Here is a 17,876-nt window from a genome sequence, read left to right on the forward strand (position 1 = left end):
ATACCCGTCTCACGCCCTGTCCCCAGCCACAGCCCCACGCAGCCTCACGGCCACACCTTGCCATCAACACTGCTATCACGTGCCAGAGTTATGTCAACACAACACCTGGCCACCACCAGCTGGACACAGAGCCACTGTCATTCAAAACAGCAAGAGCAGAGAATGGGCAGCAGACATGCCGAGGAGGCCCAGTGCTGGCTCCGGCTTCTTTCCTGTGTGGACCATGGGAGAGCCACTCACCCTCTCTGGGCACAAACTCAGGTATTTGTAAAACTCAAGATTCAGATGAGTTATTCATCAAGTCCCTTCCATCTTGTGAATCACTGCAGAGGATCTACTCTGAAGCTGTGAGAAAAGTCTCCCACTGTACTTTGCTAACTCCAATGCCAATTTCCACCAAAATAAATCCATTTTTATCTAATAGAGTGATGCGGTGGGACAGCAAGAGGTGTTGCTTTGCCAGTAACGCTGCTAAGGAACTCAGCTGGATCCCACGAATTCATCAATATCCTGGCTCCTTTGTATCTCTGACCTTTTTTTCTCGTGTCTTTCTCCCCGTGCAATTATTTTTAAATCTTTACATTCTCTGTTTTTGCTTACATGGAACAATGGTGTTTCCCTGGTGCCCCGCCACACTCCTCAGCTTCTGGGTCTGTGTGATTTCTTCTGGGTTAGAATCACGGGACAGGGAGAACGCTAGGGGTGATGCTACTCAGACAGGCCCCACCGAGACATCGTGGCCTCACCCAGCATCCCACCTGAGCCCACGAGGGCGTGGACACTCCCAGCACAAAGACTCAGCAGCAGGGCCCACAGGAGGCAGTGCCGGGGGAGCCTGAGAGTGAACCAGACTCAGAGCATGTGCTTTTGTTCACTGCCTATCACAGATGAGGAATCCAAGTGCAAAGGGTCCAAGATGGTCCAAGATCGAAAAAGGCCACACCAGGCCCAGAAGCCAGAAAGACTCCAAAGCTGGCCATGCCACCTCCTCTGCCCCAGGGGCTGCTTCCCTCACCACCTCCAGGGATCAGAGTGCCATGGACTCATGTCAGGATGAGGACATGAAAACCTTCAAGGGGCTTAACATGGAACAGCACCAATATTTTAAATATACTTTAGAAGACTTCTGTGAAAATAATCCAGAAATACACTGAAAAATAAACACAAGAGGACACAATGAAGTCTCCCTCCTACCGTCAACCACAGGCCACCCGGTTCCCGCCCCAGGCACTGACGATTAGCACTTTCTTGCATTTCTCTCTGGCAGTAAGCTATGCATGTAAGTCTATGATGTGTATACAAATATGTGCGCAAGTGTGTTTTGTGTGTGTCCTTTTGTTACACAACTGCTAAACCACTAGACAAACTTCTATGCTTCTTTTCAATTGATAAGTCTTGGATCCTGTTCAATATTAATACTTGCAGATCGTGTTCTTTCTCCTTAATAGTACTTCACAGTATGGACATTTACGTTATATCAGTCTTTGACAAGTACAAGGAAATCTGCAATAAACATCCTATTATATACACTTCCTGCACAACAACACACACACACACACACACACACAATGCATCAGGTAGAATTCCTAGAAGTGGAACTACCTTTCAATGGAGAAGAGTTAGCAAATCTCTGGGTATGCGTGTGTGTGTGTGTGTGTGTGTGTGTGTGTGTGTGTGTGTGTGTGTGTGTGTGTGTGTGTGTGTGTGTGTGATGTGTGTGATGTGTGCAGTGTATGGTGTGTGGGTCTTTTTTTATTCCATTAATACAATGGGATGAGATCTTCTGGTTGTAGAATATTAGAGCCAAATTGGAACTCATTTGATTTCACTTCATCTGCTTCTCTTTGAGTCTGTTGTTCCTCAATTTCATCCACAGTCTTGGTTATTAATGCCTCCATTCAGTGCTTCACGTTCACTAGGCCTCTTAATCCAGTTTACTTTTCTGAGGCTTAATACCCTTACAGAACCACCGTGTGTGAAATTATCTTTTACAATGCTGAACCCAAGCAGTTTATAGTTTTCAGTCAATTACTCCCAACTGCCAGAGCTATGCTCAGGATACTTCTGGCTAAATTTCTTACTTCTTGGATCATGAATTCTCAGACACGACTAACCCTAGTGTCTGGTGAGGTCACTTACTTGGACTCACACTCAAGCCAAAGATTCTCTTCAAACTTGGAAATCCATACTCAAAAGTCACATGTGTTCTGCAAAATTTCAGTATAAATTCCGGGCTGATAAACGGGGTGATATTTCACGGCCCCTGATAAAGAGCTACCTTTTAAGAAATCCCGTAGGAATGTAAATTGATACAGCCACTATGGAGAACAGTATGGACATTCCTTAAAAAACTAAAAATAGAACTACCATACGACCCAGCAATCCCACTACTGGGCATATACCCTGAGAAAACGATAATTCAAAAAGAGTCATGTACCACAATGTTCACTGCAGCTTTGTTTACAATAGCTAGGACATGGAAGCAACCTAAGTGTCCCTCGACACACAAATGGATAAAGAAGGTGTGGCACATATATACAATGTAATATTACTCAGCCATAAAAATAAACGAAACTGAGTTATTTGCAGGGAGGTAGATGGACCTAGAGACTGTCATACAGAGTGAAGTAAGTCCGAAAGAGAAAAACAAATACCATGTGCTAACACATATATATGGAATCTAAAATTTAAAAAAAGTTCTGAAGAACCTAGGGGCAGGACAGGAATAAAGACCCAGATGTAGAGAATGGACTTGAGGACACAAGGAGGGGGAAGGGTAAGCTGGGACAAAGTGAGAGAGTGGCATGGACACATATACACTACCAAATGTAAAATAGCTAGCTAGCGGAAAACAGCCATACAGCAGAGGGAGATCAGATGGGTGCTTTGGAACCACCTAGAGGGGTGGGATAGGGAGGGTGGGAGGGAGACGCAAGAGGGAGTGGATATGCGGATATATGTATACATATAGCTCATTCACTTTGTTATACAGCAGCAACTAACACAACATTCTAAAGCAATTATACTCCAATAAAGATGTTTAAAAAAAAAAGAAGAGAAACCAAGATGGCGGAGTAAAAGGACGTGCTCTCACTTCCTCTTGTAAGAACACCAGAATCACAGCTAGCTGCTGGACAATCATCGACAAGAAGACACTGGAACTCACCAAAAAAGATACCCCACATCCAAAGACAAAGGAGAAGCCACAATGAGACAGTAGGAGGGGTGCAATCACAGTAAAATCAAATCCCATAACTAGTGGGTGGGTGACTCACAGACTGGAGAACACTTATACCACATAACTCCACCCACTGGAGTGAAGGTTCTGAGCCCCACGTCAGGCTTCCCAACCTGGGGGTCTAGCAACGGAAGGAGGAATTCCTAGAGAATCAGACTTTGAAGCCTAGTGGGAACTGACTGCAGGACTTTGAAAGGACTGGGGGAAACAGAGACTCCACTCTTGGAGGGCACACACAAAGTAGTGTGTGCATCGGGACCCAGGGGAAGGAGCAGGGACCCCAGGGAAGACTGAACCAGACCTACCATCTAGTGTTGGAGGGTCTCCTGCAGAGGCGGGGGGTGGCTGTGGCTCACCGTGGGGACAAGGACACTGGCAGCAGAAGTTCTCGGAAGTATTCCTTGGTGTGAGCCCTCCCAGAGTCTGTCATTAGCCCCAGCAAAGAGCCCAGGTAGGCTCCAGTGTTGGGTTGCCTCAGGCCAAACAACCAACAGGGAGGGAATCCAGCCCCACCCATCAGTAATCAAGTGGATTAAAGTTTTACTGAGCTGTGCCCACCAGAGCAACAGTCAGCTCTACTCACCACCAGTCCCTCCCATCAAGCTCTTAGATAGCCTCATCCACCAGAGGGCAGACAGCAGAAGCAAGAAGAGCTACAGTCCCGCAGCCTGTGGAACAAAAACCACATTCACAGAAAGATAGACAAGATGAAAAGGCAGAGGGCTATGTACCAGATGAAGGAACAAGATAAAACCCCAGAAAAACAACTAAATGAAGTGGAGGTAGGCAACCTTCCAGAAAAAGAATTCAGAATAATGATAGTGAAGATGATCCAGGACCTCAGAAAAAGAATGGAGGCAAAGATCGAGAAGATGCAAGAAATGTTTAACAAAAACCTAGAAGAATTAAAGAACAAACAGAGATGAACAATACAATAACTGAAATGAAAACTACACTAGAAGGAATCAATAGCAGAATAACTGAGCAGAAGAATGGATAAGTGACCTGGAAGACAGAATGCTGGAATTCACTGCTGCGGAACAGACTAAAGAAAAAAGAATGAAAAGAAATGAAGACAGCCGAAGAGACCTCTGGGACAACATTAAACGCACCAACATTTGCATTTGACGGGTTCCAGAAGGAAAGGAGAGCGAGAAAGGACCAGAAAAAATATATGAAGAGATTATAGTCAAAAACTTTCCTAAAATGGGAAAGGAAATAGCCACCCGAGTTCAGGAAGCGCAGAGAGACCCAGGCAGGATAAACCCAAGGAGAAACACACCGAGAACCAACAAACCAGCTCTACAACAAATGCTAAAGGAACTTCTCTAAGTGGGAAACACAAGAGAAGAAAAGGACCCACAAAAACAAACCCATAACAATTAGGAAAATGGTCACAGGAACATACATATCAATAATTACCTTAAATGTGAATGGATTAAATGCTCCAACCAAAAGACACAGGCTTGCTGAATGGATACAAAAACAGGACCCATACATTTGCTGTCTACAAGAGACCCACTTCAGACCTAGGGACACATACAGACTGAAAGTGAGGGGATGGAAAAAGATATTCCATGCAAATGGAAATCAAAAGAAAGCTGGAGTAGCAATACTCATATCAGATAAAATAGACTTTAAAATAAAGAATGTTACAAGAGACAAGGAAGGACACTACATAATGATCAAGGGATCAATCCAAGAAGAAGATATAACAATTATAAATATATATGCATCCAACATAGGAGCACCTCAATACATAAGTCAACTGCTAACAGCTGTAAAAGAGGAAATCGACAGTAACACAATAATAGTGGGGGACTTTAACACCTCACTTACACCAATGGACACACCATCCAAACAGAAAATTACTAAGGAAACACAAGCTTTAAATGACACAACAGACCAGATAGATTTAATTTATATTTATAGGACATTCCACCTAAAAACAGCAGATTACACTTTGTTCTCAAGTGCTCACGGAATATACTCCAAGATAGATGACATCTTGGGTCACAAATCAAGCTTCAGTGAACTTAAGAAAATTTAAATCATATCAAGCATCTTTTCTGACCACAACACGATGAGATTAGAAATGAAATACAGGGGAAAAAAACGTAAAAAAACACAAACACATGGAGGCTAAACAATACGTTACTAAATAACCAAGAGATCACTGAAGAAATCAAAGAGGAAATCAAAAAATACCTAGAGACAAATGACAATGAAAACACGACGATCCAAAACCTATGGGATGGAGCAAAAGCAGTTCTAAGCGGGAAGTTTATAGCCATACAAGTCTACCTCAAGAAACAAGAAAAATCTGAAGTAAACAATCTAACCTTACACCTAAAGGAACTTGAGAAAGAAGAACAAACAAAACCCAAAATTGGCAGAAGGAAAGAAATCATAAAGATCAGAGCAGGAAAAAATGAAATAGAAACAAAGAAAACAATAGCAAAGATCAATAAAACTAAAAGCTGGTTCTTTGACAAGATAAACAAAATTGATAAACCATTAGCCAGACTCATCAAGAAAAGGAGGGAGAGGAATCAAATCAATAAAATTAGAAATGAAAATGGAGAAGTTACAACAGACACTGCAGAAATACAAAGCATCCTAAGAGACTACTACAAGCAACTGTATGCCAATAAAATGGACAACCTGGAAGAAATGGACAAATTCTTAGAAAGGTATAAACTTCCAAGACTGAACCAGGAAGAAATAGAAAATATGAACAGACCAATCACAAGTAATGAAATTGAAACTGTGATTAAAAATCTTCCAACAAACAAAAGTCCAGGACCAGATGGCTTCACAGGTGAATTCTATCAAACATTTAGAGAAGACCTAACACCCATCCTTCTAAAACTCTTCCAAAAAATTGCAGAGGAAGGAACTCTCCCAAACTCATTCTATGAGGCCACCATCACCCTGATACCAAAACCAGACAAACATAGTACAAAAAGGAAATTACAGACCAATATCACTGATGAATATAGATGCAAAAATCCTCAACAAAATACTAGCAAACAGAATCCAATAACACATTAAAAGGATCATACACCATGATCAAGTGGGATTTATCCCAGGGATGCAAGGATTCTTCAATATACACAAATCAATCAATGTGGTACACCATATTAAGAAACTGAAGAAGAAAAATCATATGATCATCTCAATAGATGCAGGAAAAGCTTTTGGCAAAATTCAACACCAATTTATGATAAAAACTCTCCAGAAAGTGGGCATAGAGGGAACCTACCTCAACATAATAAAGGCCATATACAACAAACCCACAGCAAACTTCACTGTCAATGGTGAAAAACTGAAAGCATTTCCTCTAAGATCAGGAACAAGACAAGGATGTCCACCCTCGCTGCAATTATTCAACATAGTTTTGGAAGTCCTAGCCTCGTTAGTCAGAGAAGAAAAAGAAATACAAGGAATACAAATTGGAAAACAAGAAGTAAAACTGTCACTGTTTGCAGATGACATGATACTATACATAGAGAATCCTAAAGATGCCACCAGAAAACTACTAGAGCTAATCAATGAGTTTGGTAAAGTTGCAGGGTACAAAATTAATGCACAGAAATCTCTTGCATTCCTACACACTAATGATGAAAAATCTGAAAGAGAAATTAAGGAAACACTCCCATTTACCACTGCAAGAAAAAGAATGAAATACTTAGGAATAAACCTACCTAAGGTGACAAAAGACCTATATGCAGAAAACGATAAGACACTGATGAAAGAAATTAAACATGATACCAACAGATGGAGCGATATACCATGTTCTTGGATTGGACGAATCAATACTGTGAAAATGACAATATTACCCAAAGCAATCTACAGATTCAATGCAATCCCTATCAAATTATTAATGGCATTTTTTATGGAACTAGAACAAATCATCTAAAAATTTGTATGGAGAAACAAAAGACCACGAATAGCTAAAGCAGTCTTGAAGCAAAAAACCGTAGCTGGAGGAATCAGACTCCCTGACTTCAGACTATACTACAAAGCTACAGTAATCAAGACAATATGGTTCTGGCACAAAAATAGAAACATAGATCAATTGAACAAGATAGAAAGCCCAGAGATAAACCCACACATCTATGGTCAACTAATCTATGACAAAGGAGTCAAAGATATACAATGGAGAAAAGACAGTCTTTTCAATAAGTGGTGCTGAGATAACTGGACAGCTACATATAAAAGAATGAAATTAGAACACTCCCTAACACCATACACAAAAATAAACTCCCAATGGATTAGAGACCTAAATGTAAGACCAGACACTGTAAAACTCTCAGAGGAAAACCTAGGAAGAACACTCTTTGACATAAATCACAGCAAGATCTTTTTTGATCCACCTCCTAGAGTAATGGAAATAAAAACAAAGATAAACAAATGGGACCTAATGAAACTTCAAAGCTTTTGCACACCAAAGGAAACCATAAACAAGACGAAAAGACAACCCTCAGAATGGGAGAAAATATTTGCAAACGAATCAACGGAGAAAGGATTAATCTCCACAATATATAAACAGCTCATGCAGCTCAATATTAAAGAAACAAACAACCCAATACAAAAATGGGCAGAGGACCTAAATAGACATTTCTCCAAAGAAGGCATACAGATGGCCAACAAGCACATGAAAAGCTGCTCAACATCACTAATTATTAGAGAAATGCAAATCAAAACTACAATGAGGTATCACCTCACACCAGTTAGAATGGGCATCATCAGAAAATCTACAAACAAATGCTGGAGAGGATGTGAAGAAAAGGGAACCCTCTTGCACTTTGGTAGGAATGTAAATTGATACAGCCACTATGGAGAAGAGTATGGAGGTTCCTTAAAGCACTAAAAATAGAATTACCATATGATCCAGCAATCCCACTGCTGGGCACATACCCAGAGAAAACCATAATTCAAAAATACACATGAGGGGCTTCCCTGGTGGCGCAGTGGTTGAGAGTCCACCTGCCGATGCAGGGGACGCAGGTTCATGCCCCAGTCTGGGAAGATCCCACATGCCGCGGAGCGGCTGGGCCCATGGGCCATGGCCGCTGAGCCTGCACGTCTGGAGCCTGTGCTCCACAACGGGAGAGGCCACAACAGTGCGAGGCCCACGTACTGCAAAAAAAAAAAAAAAAAAGAAAAAAGACACATGCACCCCAATGTTCACTGCAGCACTATTTACAATAGCCAGGTCATGGAAGCAACCTAAATGCCCATCGACAGATGAATGGATAAAGATGTGGTACATATATACAATGGAATATTCAGCCATAAAAAGGAACAAAATTGAGTCATTTGTTGAGACATGGATGGATCTAAAGACTGTCATACAGAGTGAAGTAAGTCAGAAAGAGAAAAACAAATACCGTATATTAACGCATGTATGTGGAACCTAGAAAAATGGTACAGATGAACTGGTTTGCAGGGCAGAAGTTGAGACAGAGATGTTAAGAACAAACCTATGGACACCAAGGTGGGAAAACCGCGCTGGGGTGGGGATGGTGTTGTGCTGAATTGGGCGATTGGGATTGACGTGTATACACTGATGTGGATAAAATTGATGACTAATAAGAACCTGCAGTATAAAAAAACAAACAAACAGAAACAACTAATACTAAACTTTCTTTGGGTTATTTGTATGGAAATATGTTAATATAAATGTTTCAGACATTACATGAAATTTCTAAAAATCTTATATGTTCTGGTATAATGTTATAAGTCATAATTCTAGTTATTACTTTAAAATATGTGTCTCAGAAATAACTAAATTTCCTTATCAATTGCATTATTATGAACTTTCATCAAATCTTTAACCATGGTCATTTTTAAGTCTTTTGTCATTTACAGACAGTTCTGGCTGTACTCTGATGATTTTGCAAATATGTTCCTCTAAAAGGGTTTCATCTTCAAAGAATTCATGGAAAAGACTCTGACAAGTACAGGTTTCTGGTAACTGACTGTACTGCTGAACTGAATGAATAAGCATTTCAGAACTCTAATGGAAAAGTGATCAACTCATACAAGTGCCAACAAAAGATCAAGATGAAAAAATAAATTAATTACATGGGACTGAGTGAACTGATGAGAATGATTATAATTTTTGTGACTTTCTGTTTGAATTAAAAAAAAAATCCCACAAGGACTCAGAGGCAAAAAATATACAAATCAATTTTCACTGCAAAGTAAAGGAGCTGTTACAGTGGAGGATTACTGGACTGAATGTCAATATTATGACATAGAAAAAAATATATATATGTGTCATCTTGGGCATGTTACTTAACTTCTTGTCTCATATGTAAAATGGGATAGTAGTAGTATTGTTGGGAAATTATGTGAGATAGTATATGTAATGTAGAGCACTTAGAATGGTATATGGTTCAACCAAAGACTATATATGTGTTTGCTTTCTTCATGGTATTTTATTGTGTATATGCAATATAATTAATTTAGCTAGTTTCCCATTGATCAATGTATATAGCATTTTCAATTCCTCCGATCGTCCAATGTTGTCGTCAATATCCTTACATATCCATTACCAAAGAAATCCCGTAGGAAATCCATTTGTAATTTTTTCCTTAAATCCTTTTGGCTAACAACAAAAAAAGCACTGGCCATTGAGTCAACTCTATCAGTTAGATAGCTAGCTTTCCCTGTATAACGAACCATCCCCAAAATTCAGTGGCTTCAAACCACACCATTTACGTATTGCCCCATGAGCGTATGGGGCAGGACTTTGATCTAGGCTCGGCTGATCCAGGCCAGACTCAATCATGCATCTGCGATCAGCAGCTGCTCAGCTAGGGAGCTCTGCTTCTAGGTTAGCTGGGGTGATGGCGACAACTGGGTCATGGGTATGTCATCATCCAGCAGGCTAGCACAGGCTTCCTCACCTAGCGGCAGTAGCAGGGATCCCGGGAGCAGAAGACAACACGGCCCAGTGCACAGGTACTTTTCAAACCTCAGCCTGTGTCACATTTACTACCATCTCATTAGCCAAAATGAGTCACATGACCAAGCCCAGTTTCAAACAGTGGAAAAACAGACTCCTCTTCTTCATGGGAGGAGGTGTAATCTCACTGCAAGTGCCCGGATACGGGTAAGGGGAAATTGACGGCCATTTTTACAAATGACCACGTCAACTGTTTACAAACTCATCAAACTTAAATAATATTTGTGTAAGGCTCTGCAATACAGAGCTGCTTTCAATCTCACTGACTGTATTCCTAGAACAGCTTCTTGAAACAAGATCCACATAAAAGCAACCACTGGAGAGACATCCAAGGCCAAGAGTTAGGTATCCATAGAACCGCTCCAAGTCATCCTAGAAGTTAGCATTCAGGGACCCTTGATCCAGATGTGGCAGACTCTTGAAAGGCTTTCCTCAAGGCAACCACGGCACAGAGGACAGATCACCCAACATGGAGTACAGAAGCCTCAAGCTTAACCTCAGCTCTCAAAGCAAGTTGGTTCAATTTTATGTGCCATCCCTTCCCTCCTCTGCCGACAGGGATGGCAGGACCAATGTAAAGAACTGCTGGAAGGATGCAAGTGGAAACACCTGTGCCCGAGCTCCAGGCACCTGAAGGGCCCAGTGTTGTGTGGAGGAGACCCTGAAAGAGCGAATCAGGCCCAAAGTTCTCAAAGGACTTGATCAGCCAAACAAAAATGATGGATGTGACCAGGAGGCTGGAAGGAAGACCAAGGCTCTAAGCCAGCACTGAAGGGAAACGGAACAAGTGTTGTGGCCACAGGGCTGCATCCCAGGCAGGATTTGAAATTCTGAAGATGGCAGAACTGTGCGTTCGCTGCACCCTCCATGGAAACAGACAGGTATTGCCCCTGTTCCTTCTCCAAACGAGAGTGAGTCCCCGGGCTCACCAGCAGTATCCTTGCTAGGAAAACAGCCCTACCGGATGAAAGGAAAGCCTGTGACTACACGTGGTTCCATTAAAGACCTGAAGGAATCCTGCTGCTTCTGCTTTACAATAGAAAATAAACCCCTATCACAACCACTTTTTATATTTCCAGTAAATGACAAGAGCGATAGCTACAATTTGTTGCCTATCAGCCGCATGGCAGATACTGCCAGTCAACCACTTACATTAAATAATTAGCACCCGGGCCACAAATACCCACTCAGTGACTTCGCTGAGCACCTATTATGTACTAGATTCCACACAAGGGGCTGGAGGGGCAGTGATGCTAAGTGCCAGGTACGGTGCCTGCCCGATTACAGTCACTAATGCTACCACTGCTGCCGCCAACAAACGATTTCACCTAGCTTTTCTGCATAATCACATTTTCTTTAGCTATAGACTCATTTCCTCAAAGGCTCCCATGAGTACCCCTGGAGGTAGGCACCTTGACCTCTGCTTCACAAATAAGTAAACTGCGGCACAGAAGATTTGTCCGGGAGCACACCGCCAGCACGTGGCAGAGCCAGATTCAAACCAGGGAGATCACACCTTCTGGGGGATCCTGCCTTAGCAAGAACTCCTCTTCTCCCAATAAGGGGGTCCTGTGGAGCACTGAAGGGTTCCCGGTGGGATCAGAAGCTTCCCCTCCCTCTCACTATGAGTTATTCTCAACAATGCCCTCCACCTTTCTCTTCCTATGACTCCTAGACAAAGGCAAGGGGCACCATTTCTACTCCCCCTCCCCCTCCCCCTTTCGACTTTCCAGAGACTTCAGCAAATCGATCTAATATAAATTCAACAGCTCACTGGCTCTAAATCTCAGCTCTGGCTCTGGATCTGCCTAAAGGGCTCATGGGGTTGCTAACTTGGCACTTGAATAAAATCTAACACTTACACACTCATGCATTCACTCATTCATTCAACAAAACTCACCAAGGGCCCACCAAGCGACAGCCCCGGGGATATGCTCAGGCGTTTTACATGGAGAAAGACCACTGCGGCCAAAGTGGGAGACGGGGATAGGGCCCAAGAGGTGCCAGCCTGGACAAAGAGAGCAATAAGAGGGACAGAGAAGAGTGGGCAGGGCCTGTTCTGGCTTGGGTCCAAATCTCAGGAGTCTCGGCTGGAGGCGCAGACTTGGGAGGCCCTGTCCTGTAAAGGTAGTAGGTGTGGGTGACATCACACGGGGTGACAGCTCTCAATTGAGAGGTGAAATGTAGCCCAAACTCCTTGGGAAGCTTTGTGCAGTCTCCTGTCCCTAGAGATTCTGGTCTGCCTCCCAAGGCAGGAACCGGGCACATGTCAGTTTGCAAAGATTCCCCAAGCAACTTCCCCATCTCAGCTCACCAAGAACCACTGGCATGTGCAAAGTAGACAGGGAGAAGTGAACCTGGGATGGGACCCCATCAACTTCAACCAAGAGAACAAGCCCACAGAGGAGGCTGGAAAGGAAAGAGCTTCCAGAGTTCCCCCAGGCCAAAGAAGCCAGAGGAGGAGGGGCGACAGGTCAGTAGCATCAAAGGCTGTGGGGCATGGCTGGGGGAAGACCTGGGGTCACGGGAGGGGCATGGCTTTGTGCTCATTTCTTTGTTTGCTAAGACGAGTTAGTTGAGCATGTATACATGCTGGGAGGAAGGTGTCTCAGGGATCTCCAAGACCACCCATGGGTTCAATGGTTCAGCGTTGGAGGACTCAGCAGACAGTCATACTCATGGCTATGATTTATTACAGCAAACGGAAGAAACCAAGCACGTCAGCAAAGGAAAACGGTGCATGGGGTGAAGTCTGGAGGAAACCAAGCACAAACTCCCAGGGTCCTCTCCCAGTGGAGTCACTCAGGACGCATGTGACAACGCGTGGGAAGTGCTGTCTATGAGGAAGGCTCATTAGAGACTCAGCACCCAATGTTTTCCCTGGGGGCTGGTCATGTGGATACCCTCTGCCTAGCACATTCCTAAATTCCAGACTCCCAGAGGGAAAGCAGGGCTCAGCGTAAGCCACACTGTTTGTTCAAACACTCGGTCAAAGTCTTGTAAGGTAGGGAGTGGTGGGCACACTCCTGAAATTCAGGTTCCCCGGGAGGGGAAGTTTTACAAAGCAGGTGGGGTTTCATGCCCTGTGAAGCTAAAGGGGGCTTCAGGCGCCAGTACCCAGAGAGCATCAGAGCGAAGGGGGCTCCCGTCTGATGACTGAAATTTTCTCTGGGAAGAGAAGAGAACTTTGCCGGAAATGGAGAAGGACATGGCAGGCTACAGAGGAGACCGGGAAAAAGTTGACCAGAGCCAGGGAAAAGTTATGGAGCCAACCTGCATGTCCAGGTGAGGCAGAGCACCACACTTACATAGAAGATACGTTTTTAAGATTTAAGGAACTTTCCTCCAGCAGCATCCCAATACAAGGAAGAAAGTAAAAAGAGCTGGATTTGTTCAGGTGTTGGGCTCAATGCAGAGACAGAGGGGAAGGAAACTGGGTGGGGTTCCATGAAGGAGAATGGCACATGTGATAACTATGAAATTTACAGACTTTTTTAAAAAATAAATTTATTTTATTTATTTCTATGTTTTGGCTGTGTTGGGTCTTTGTTGCTGTGCACAGGCTTCTCTCTAGTTGTGGTGAGCAGAGGCTACTCTTCATTGTGGTGCATGGGCTTCTCATCGCGATGGCTTCTCTTGTTGCGGAGCTTGGGCTCTGGGCGCTCGGGCTTCAGTAGTTGTGGCACGTGGGCTCAGCAGTTGTGGCTCATGGGCTTAGTTGCTCCGCGGCATGTGGGATCTTCCGGGACCAGGGCTCGAACCCATGACCCCTGCATTGGCAGGCGGATTCTCAACCACTGTGCCAGCAGGGAAGCCCAAAATCTACACAGACTTTTAAAGGAAGTGATCACCAAAGGAGGCAGACAGACAGCAAACTGCACATAAGGATCTTGCCGTAGGCACCTCCATCCAAAATGGCACTTTGACCGACTGGAGGAATTCGACCAGGGTGGTATCTAGAAGTCACCTGATGCATGAATGCCTTCTACGGAATCCTGGGCAAGTGGTCATGGGGTTCTGCTTGAATGCATCCGGTAACAGGAAACTCACCACCTTCCAAGGAACCCAAGCATTTCTGAGCATTTGCAATCATGTGAAAGTCCTTACTGCCATGTGATAATCTGCCTACTGGAACTTTTGGACTCTGGTTCTGCCATCTACTGCTGTCCAGAGCAAGGGTCCAGGATAGGCTACCACATCTCCAATGCAACTGGTGCTGCAACCCTCAGTTCTTCCTGCATCTCTACTGCACAGGTATCCATCACTCCCGGGATTCAATGACCATCTGTGTGCCAGTGGCTCCAAGATCTAAAATTCCAGGCTCTCTCCAAAATTCGGACTCAAATACTCAACTGCTTGTCAAACACCCCCACTGCAATGCCCCATGGGCACCCCCACTCTGGATGCACACCAATCTGAACTTGTGATCTTGTCCCCACGACATTCAAACACTCTGCAATGGAGGATGCATCCTACCCAGTTTCCAACTGGCCATCAACTTTCATTCTTTCTCCTCAAACATCCAGGTAATCACGTGCTGTTGTTTCTTCCTACTCAGTGGTTCTCAGGTCCATCCACCTAGTCCCCTCCATCCTCACTGCCATGACTCCAGGTGAGGCCACCATTCTCTCTCTCTCTCTCTCTCTCTCTCTCTCTCTCTCTCTCTCAAAGATGTTTCCTAAGTTATCTCCATTCCACCATATTGCCCTCTCCATCCATTTTAGTGACACAGAAGTAGAAGTGATGCCTTTTAAGGCAAAGCTGGTCACAACACATCACTGCGTAAACTCATTAGTGCCTCCCATTGCTCTCGAGATACAGTCGTAACTTACCCCCATGGTCTGCATTTCTCTGCAGGATCTGCCTGTTTACCTCTTTGGCCTTACCTCTTACTCTACAGGACGCTCCAACTCTGCACCAACCACAGTGAACATTCTCCTCCCCTGAAGTGTCATGCTGGCTCCCCTCTGAGCCAATGCAAAGGCTGTTTCCTCGCCTCATCCCTACCCCCTGCTTCTACACACAATGCTGGACTTCTCTCATAGTTTCTCTTGCTGTTTCATAATTATCTGTCAATTTATCTACCTCCTTCCAAAGTCCCCGATCTCCAAGGAAACATGTCTATGTTGTTCGCCAATGTCTCCCTATTCCTGACCCATAAGAAGCCCTCTGTTAATATTGATACTTGTTGAAAGAAAGGAGCATTTCCATCTGTCAATCACCTCCAATGGTCTAGTCCCTATACTTCTATTAATACTGTCCCAAATAAAATGTTTTTTTTTTTTGAAGTTGCCATGGTTCACTGAGGATGCACATATAATTTCCCCTTGACTGAACACCTTGAGACTTCTTCCATTACCTACTGTTAAACCAGGTCTTCTCCATCTCACACCCAAACAATCCTCTTATTTAAATACTTGCTGTAGGAGTTTCTTAACGAGATAGAAGGAAGGGAAACCCATTTTCAGGATGAAAAAGGGAACACAAACAGTTTCAGCTTCCATTTTTCTCTGGTTCTGCCCTGGCTTGTAGATTAATTCCTAGCACCGCGATCAATGGCCAGATTAACAGAGAATCATACAGAAGAACCTTCCCCAACTCGCAGAAGCCAGTGAGAATCTCTCTCTTCACAATCGTCCGTTTTACAATGTGTCTAATTGTAACTGAATAAATTACTTTTGTCATTCTGCAGAAATACTTAAAATAAATAGCTCTCTTTCCTTGAATTAAAATCATAGTCTTTTGTTCACTGTTTTCTGTCCCATAAAGCAACAGGGCCTGTTGATTAAAGATCATTTATAGGACTTCATTTCCAATCTATTTTATGATATCATTTTAAAATACCCCCAAATATTCAGCTGCAAAGAAGGATAATAACTATTGGAAATTGGCTCCTTGAGGCTTCTTGATGAGAAATGAAGTTGTGGATGTAACTCTCCACAAATGAACATGTATTAGAAAAGTCTATTTTAGTAACTGCTTCGTTCTTCTTGGATTTTTTTCTCTACCCAACTTCCTATATTTTTCTTGAGATTACAACATAATCCCCGCGGACACACTAAATATTACCTCTCTGTATTGAATGGATGACACTGAGACAATAAATCACTTTGAGCTAACACAATATGCCAACCAGCCCCAGCTAAGACAAATATTTGACGAAAGACATACAAACTGAAATTTAGCAAGGCAGGAATGCTTGGGGAATTAGGTCCTGAATTATCAACCCTCTCTAGACACTCTGTAATGAAAAAAAAAAAAAAAAGATGTACAAAGAGGCCATATCTGTATGCATAAGATGACGCTGTGTTCAGACTGGCCACAACTGTGCAACAGCCCGTCCTAGGGGACATCCTAGTAAGAGACTGTGGTTAGGCCACCCTCCAAATATAGTGAATGTCATGACAAAATAAATGACTGGTCCTCAGTTCCAGACTTAAAAAAAAAAAAAAAAAACATGAATTGTTTTTTCTGCACTAATTCAGAAGTAATTTCTGAAATAACGTTCAGAGACAGCGTCAATGAAAGACCGTCGGGGGCAGATTTACATGATGCTAACAAAGCTGACACTTCAGGATCCCTCGTGTGCGCACCTCCCTTTCAAGGCCCTGTATCTGATTTTGTATGTAAAGAGTACCCTCCATCATGTACACTTCTACAAAACCTCCTGGGCCTGCCCCTGTTGACCCTGCCTCACAAGTGCTTCTAAACAGGACTTCATAGATGTCCCCAGCTGTCAAGAGGCATAGACTGCATTCACAGGTCACGTGAAATCCCCTAACAGGAAGATGGAGCAACCATGGCCAGCGCCCTACACCCTCCCAGAGGGGTCCAGCAGAACCTTCCTGACTCTAATCTCACTCCCCCTCACCTTCCACTGAAACATCAATGATAACTCATCCCAGCTTTCCCTGAGCTAAGCACACCCCACCCTAGGTTATCCCTCGGGACATTTCCCCTTCAGGACTCACTAAAGGGGCACCAGCTCTGAGAAAGGAAAGCCTGGTGCCTCCCAGATGAAACTATTAGCTGGTAACTATCCTGGGTCTGAATTCTGCCTCTTCCACTTACCAGAAACCCCTCATTCCTCAGTTTCCTCACCAGCAAAATGGGAGGCAATAGTACACTCCTCCTAGAACAGACAAGAGGATAATCTTTGTGCACAACAGAAACTCAATAAGTGCCGGTACATCCATCACCCCTGGATGGCATGCATTCTCACCAGCCCAACACCCCATCCCCGAGGCAAGAGGTACCCATGGCAATAATGCCTATATATTCCTTCCAAATCATCATATCATCTTACACATCCCCCAGTCAGAAATCCCTCAACAATTCATTCTACCTCCCCACGAGGCTGGGGACTTCTTAATGGCAGGGATGTGAGCCTGAGCACGGAGCCTGGCGCTTCAGAATGTTTGCTGAACACACGAAGGAATTAAGCGATATTTATATCCTGACCAACAGAGGTAGCATTCAATAATGCATCCCACAGATCGACCGGTACACACTGCTATATTTAAAATGGATAACCAACAAGGACCTACTGTATAGCACAGGGAACTCTGCTCAGTGTTATGTGGCAGCCTGGATGGGAGGGGAGTCTGGGGGAGAACGGATACGTGTACATGTATGGCTGAGTCCCTGTGCTGTGCACCT

The sequence above is a fragment of the Delphinapterus leucas genome, chromosome 15 (genome assembly GCF_059928025.1).
Source record: "Delphinapterus leucas isolate spDelLeu-1000000601 "Yukka" chromosome 15, BTC_Dleu_Yukka2, whole genome shotgun sequence".
NCBI lineage: Eukaryota > Metazoa > Chordata > Mammalia > Artiodactyla > Monodontidae > Delphinapterus > Delphinapterus leucas.